Source organism: Microtus ochrogaster, chromosome 2 (genome assembly GCF_000317375.1).
Source record: "Microtus ochrogaster isolate Prairie Vole_2 chromosome 2, MicOch1.0, whole genome shotgun sequence".
In the NCBI taxonomy this organism is placed as follows: domain Eukaryota; kingdom Metazoa; phylum Chordata; class Mammalia; order Rodentia; family Cricetidae; genus Microtus; species Microtus ochrogaster.
This window is the reverse complement of record NC_022010.1, coordinates 79,660,073-79,666,476: the sequence shown is the minus strand read 5'-3', so window position 1 is coordinate 79,666,476 and position 6,404 is coordinate 79,660,073. Positions and strand designations below refer to the sequence as shown.

Genomic DNA, 6,404 nt, shown 5'->3' with positions numbered 1-6,404 from the left:
AGTGTTCCATCAGTATGCATGTTTAATTAGAAAGCCATCAATTTGAAATGCATGTATAGACATAACTATGATAGTTGAACAAACTGGATTTGAATTGATATATTTCATAATGTGAAGAGCATCATTTCTAATCTTCACTGCTAACTAGCTTTTGGCTTATTTGGTTAATTTTTGTAGTTTATGTTTACCAGTTAAATACTGGAGTTTAATATACTAAAAGTGTTCTAAGTCATACAATATATGCCAGGTAATGGGACAAGGTATTTGTATATCATTAAATTTATTCATTTCTTTTTAAAAAATAGTCACATTATAGTATGAGGTACCAATTGCCATTTCTTCCAGGGGCTGTGAGGTGATTGGACCATAGTGTCAATAACTTGGCTGACATTCCACAGACACCCTCAGAGATAATCAGAACAGAGATGCTCTCTGCTCTTTGAAAGCTAACTCCTAACTATTTTTCACCTCTGAAATGCTATAGTTCTACAAAGAAAAATAAATCACCTAGTCATTGTGCAATAAAAGGTAATGCAATTGCCTAGAAATATGCCTCTTTTCTCCTTTGGATATAATGTTTTCTTTATTATTATTTTGGAAAAAGAGACATTGATTGCTCCTTACAGCCTCTACCATATGAGATCAAAGAACTAGCCAGGGTAGGCTTTTTAAAAGAAAGAAAACACTCTTTTAGGCTATAAAAATTCGACAGAATTTGCATTCGTAAACAATCTCAAGATTTCCCCAAAGTGCTTTGACTTCAATATTCTTTCCTATTCCCTCCACAAAGAGAACAAGAGTATCTCCTTGTGATTCATTTTGCAAAATGTAAGTCATTGCCCTTTACAAAGGAAGAAAAAGATGTATTAAAAAAAAAGCCATGAACACTATTCAAATTCATTGCCTCTTCCAGGTGTTCGTAATTGAGTTGCCTCAAGATCAATATGAAACTGCCTAGGATACAGAAAGTCAATAGCTACTTCCAAAGTCAGCCCTGTCTATGTAGGTGTCTGAAAAGAAAAATCCCAGCTGCTGCTTCAGAGGAAATCTACATCCGCATACCAAAAGTTGGAGGTGGATTTTATAAAGCTCCCAATCTATAAAAATCTGAATTTTACACAATGATACTTTTTAGAAGGCATCTGTTAAGTAGATACTGATCTTTTCATGCTTTTCAGAATCTACAGAGACACTGAATGAGCTACATAGTTATTTGATTTCTTTTAAAATGTGAGAGTAGAAGGAAAAGCTTGAATCAAGGCAAGAAGAGAATCAATACATTCTGGAATTCTGATCATTGGAAGATTATTAAGTAAATTTCTGAAAGCGTGCCTTATGAAACTTAATTTCATTATCTTATTTTAACGGCAGGATTGTGGAATTTTAGCATCTAGTTTTTGAAATTAGGAGTTGGGATTGAATGTGATAATGAATGAACTATTAAAGAAAGATTGTGAAACTCTGATGTTTGTGAAAACTTGGACCATTTGTAACTGTAAGGGCACAGTCACCTTTTTAATCAAAGATATCCATGTTTCCAGGAAAAGCAAACAATTTGAACTATGTAATGCTAGCTTTAGTTCTAAGATACTGTTTGGGGTCTTCTTGTTAGTCTACTGTAGTGGTTTGTAAACCACTCTCTTCTCTGTGAAGAGTGAATAGAGGTTGCTTGTTTTGTGTCTCCATTCTGTTTGCAGAGTCTTAATTCCCCAGGGGATGATGCTTCTGCAGAAGACAAGTCAAAACAGCAATAGTTGCAGAATTTCATGGGCCACCACTGTGACAGCGTGTAAAAGCAACACAGTTACAGAATGCATGGCCTGCTACTGCGGCAGGGTGGCTCCACAGCTGCAGAGCTCCCTTTCACCGGGTCTTCATTCCCATTGACCTCTAACTCTCAACTGAAGTTACACAGGCATGAGAAAAATCATGCTTCACTTTTTAGATGTATCTCTGAAAGACACATGAGATTTTTAAAGTGACATTTCCTTACTTATACTGTTTTCTTGGAGTGTTTATTGATCTATTATTTTTCTTTAGACAGGGGACATCTTTTTTGTTTTGTTTTAGCTTTGGTTGACTTGCACTATTATAAATTACTTGTGGTGCCCATGGAAATCTTGATTCTTCTGTCATGGTCTTCCATGCTCTTTATAACAGGTGAATGTCACCACGGCCAGCTCCTATTCTCTAGTTATTTTTTTTTTTAACAATGGTTTAAGGTCTATTTCTATTTTTGTACCTTATACTCACTATTCCTTACATTTTTCTTGTACATGTCAATTTCCTGTTGCAGGTAACAACTTAAACCAATCAGGTTTTTAATTGCTAAAAGATAACATTATCAATAAGAACTATAGGCCTCCTTACTCCCCCATTCCTGGAAATATATAAAGCATGACATCCATGCTCAAGATCCTTCTGCATTTTAGTGGTAATATCAAAGATAAAAACTGTTATCACTAAAAGTTGTGCAGATAAATTTGTAGAGAAAGTGATTGAAGGGTAAGCACAGAGAACTGAGTTCAGATCTACCGCATCCACATAAAATACCAGGATGTGCTGGCACATTCCTGTAATCCTGGCACTTGACAGAGAAGATGGGAAGACAGGCAGGCTGCAGCTTGCTGGCCAGTCAGCAGACATTCTGTGAGTTCCTGACTTAATGAGAAACCTGTCTCTCAAATTAAGATGAAAAGCATTAGGGGCAGATATCCTACTTTGATAAGACATCCTACATTGACTTCTATCACTCACAGGTGTAAGCATCATCACCTGTTTTTATACACAAATGTACAGACACCCCAAAACCACACACACACACACACACACACACACACACACACACACACACACACATTTTCTTTGCAGTTTTTACTTTCATCCCTCTTTGCTTATTACTTGCACATAATGAGAATCAGTGAGGAAAGAGGACACCATTTTTATTAATCTAAAATATGAATTTAAAATTGAATTATGAAAAGTGGTTTACTTTATCAGTTGGACTTAATTTTTTAAAGATTGTATTTTGGTTTTCTTACATAATTTATAAAGCAATATTTATGGAAAAGCAAAGCTGAGCTTAAAGGAAGACATTTCAGAGAGGGATAAGGAAGACTTACTAATGAATTCTAAAATATAAGGATATTTGGGGAATATAATAAGAATCATATTGCCTGACATGTGGGAGGCTGGTTATAAACTATACCGTAAACACGGTGGCATTTGAGGAAAGATAATCCATTTGATCTATTCCTTTTTTCCTTTCTCTTTTTTCTTTGTAGTTATTCTTTTGTCATTCAATACACCCTGACTGTGGCTCCCCTCCTCTCAGATCCCCATCCCCAGATCCACTGCTTCTCCATTTCCATTCAGAAAAGAGCAGGCTTCTGAGCAATTTCAACCAAGAGCTCTGTATAACAAGATACAATAAGACTCGAACACAAACACTCACGTCAAGGCTGGAGGAGGCAACCCGTAGGAGGAAAAGGTCCCCAAGCCCAGGCAAAAGAGTCAGAAAAGATCCTCACTTCCACTGTTAGGAGTCCCATACAAGGACCAAGCTAAACTACCAAGTACGTATCCAGAGGGCCTGGTGCAGACCCTTGCAGGCTCCATGGTTCTTTTTCTGTTTCTGTGAGCCCCCGTGAGCCCTGCTTAGTTGATTCAGCGGGTCATGTTCTCCTGGTGCTCTTCACCCCTCTGGCTCCTACATTCCTTCCTCCCTTCTTTCACAGGGTTGCCAAAGCTCTCTTTAACGTATGGCAGTGGGTCTCTTCATTTGGACGACTCTGTGATGACAATTAAGGGTGGAGCTCTTTGAGTATACGCTCCCCCCACTTTTATGCTCAGTTGTGTTTGGTTTAACCCTAGATCTCTGGACCATCAAACTTCTAGTTTCTCGCTATTGAGATAGAGCTGGTATAATTGCAAGTCCACACAGTACAATGCAGCTCAGTACCAACTGCATTAGTGTTACAAATATATTCAAGAAAGATCTAGGCTTGCTCTTAAGGACGGAATCCAGAAGTCACTTGTGAAATAGACTATTATCACATGAAGGGTGACTGTATCTATTAAAGAAATTTCTCAGGCTTTTCTCAGAATATCTTGTTTCATGGGCTTTAGTTCACTCTACCAGATTTTCTTTTCTGCTTTAAGAAATGGCAGTTTGAAGAAGCCCTCCCGGCAGCCTCCTGACCTAAGTGCTTTTGCCAATCCAGAGCAACTGATTCCGAGGCCTCGCTCCAGCAATGGCTTTCGCAAATCTGCGCAAAGTGCTCATCAGTGACAGCCTGGACCCCTGCTGCCGGAAGATCCTGCAAAGATGGAGGGCTGCAGGTAGTGGAGAAGCAGAACTTGAGCAAGGAGGAGCTGATAGCGGAGTTGCAGGACTGCGAAGGCCTTATCGTTCGGTCAGCCACTAAGGTCACTGCTGATGTCATCGACGCAGCCGAGAAGCTCCAGGTGGTGGGCAGGGCTGGCACAGGCGTGGACAATGTGGATCTGGAGGCCGCCACGAGGAAGGGCATCCTAGTCATGAACACCCCTAACGGAAACAGCCTCAGTGCCGCAGAACTCACCTGTGGGATGATCATGTGCCTGGCTAGGCAGATTCCCCAGGCAAGGGCTTCGATGAAAGATGGCAAATGGGACCGGAAGAAGTTCATGGGGACAGAGCTGAACGGAAAGACACTGGGAATTCTCGGCCTGGGCAGAATTGGAAGAGAGGTGGCCACCCGAATGCAGTCCTTTGGGATGAAGACTGTAGGCTATGACCCCATCATTTCTCCAGAAGTCGCTGCCTCCTTTGGTGTCCAGCAGCTGCCGCTCGAGGAGATCTGGCCTCTCTGTGATTTCATCACTGTCCACACTCCCCTCCTGCCCTCCACCACAGGCTTGCTGAAGGACAGCACTTTTGCCCAGTGCAAGAAGGGCGTGCGAGTGGTGAACTGTGCTCTAGGAGGGATTGTGGATGAAGGTGCCCTGCTCCGTGCCCTGCAGTCTGGTCAGTGTGCTGGTGCCGCCCTGGATGTGTTCACAGAGGAGCCACCACCGGACCGGGCCTTAGTGGACCACGAGAATGTCATCAGCTGTCCCCACCTGGGTGCCAGCACCAAGGAGGCCCAGAGCCGCTGTGGGGAGGAAATTGCCATCCAGTTTGTGGACATGGTGAAGGGGAAGTCTCTAGCAGGGGTTGTAAACGCCCAGGCCCTTACCAGTGCCTTCTCTCCACACACCAAGCCTTGGATTGGTCTGGCAGAAGCGCTGGGCACGCTCATGCATGCCTGGGCTGGCTCCCCTATAAAGGGACGATCCAGGTGGTGACACAAGGAGCATCTCTGAAGAACGCTGGGAACTGCCTGAGCACTGCGGTCATTGTCGGCCTCCTGAGGGAAGCGTCAAAGCAGGCAGATGTGAATTTGGTGAATGCTAAGCTACTGTTGAAAGAGGCTGGCCTCAATGTCACCTCCTCCCACAGCCCAGTGGCCCCAGGGGAGGGCAGCAGGGAAGGCCTCCTGACTGTGGCCCTGGCAGGTGCCCCCTACCAAGCTGTGGGCTTGGTCCAGGGTACCACCCCAATGTTGCAGATGCTCAACGGAGCTGTCTTCAGGCCAGAGGTGCCACTGCGCCTGGGCAAGCCCCTGCTCATGTTCCCAGCTCCGCCCTCCAACCCTGTAATGCTGCCTACTATGATTGGCCTCCTGGCAGAGGCAGGTGTACAGCTGCTTTCCTATCAAACCTCCAAGGTGTCAGACGGAGAGACCTGGCAAGTCATAGGCCTCTCGTCCCTGCTGCCCAGCCTGGACGCATGGAAGCCACAAGTGTCTGAAGCCTTCCAGTTCTGCTTCTGAACCTGGGAATCGGAGGCACCAGGCCCTCGGCTTTTCTGAGAAACCTGCTCGCTGTGATCTATAGGGAGAGGAGATCCATGTTCCTGGGGCAGAACCCAGGAACTTGCCTGAAATAACATCTAGTAAAGAGTCGAACATTAAAAAGCAAAAAACAAAAAACAAAAAAAAAAAAAAAGAGAAAGAAATGGCAGTTTGTCTTCTTTTGATTTTCTCTGCCTATTATTTCGTCTAACTTGAAGCACTTAAACATATGTTGATTGGCACACAAAAGTCTTTAGAAAAGAATCCCATATTTGACTTGAGTGAGACAAATGGTCACAAGACTGTAAAATAAAGGACAACTATAAAAACAAATAAAATGTAAGGGAGAAATATAATTAAAATATAAGTTAATTTGTCACATTATTAAGATAGTAGATTTACTTTCTATTATAAACATTTAGAGTAAATTAAAATTCTTCAAAACCTTTGTTTAAAATCAATGACATAGTTTTATTGTATTATTGTGTAATTTGATTTAAAATTTTTATCGCCAATATGAATCACAAA

General features: G+C 42.3%; 1 pseudogene; it reads left to right on the top strand.

Moving 5' to 3' along the window:
• Positions 1-4,253: 4,253 nt before the first annotated feature.
• On the top strand, positions 4,254-5,855 carry LOC101979053 (annotated as a pseudogene).
• Positions 5,856-6,404: the final 549 nt, after the last annotated feature.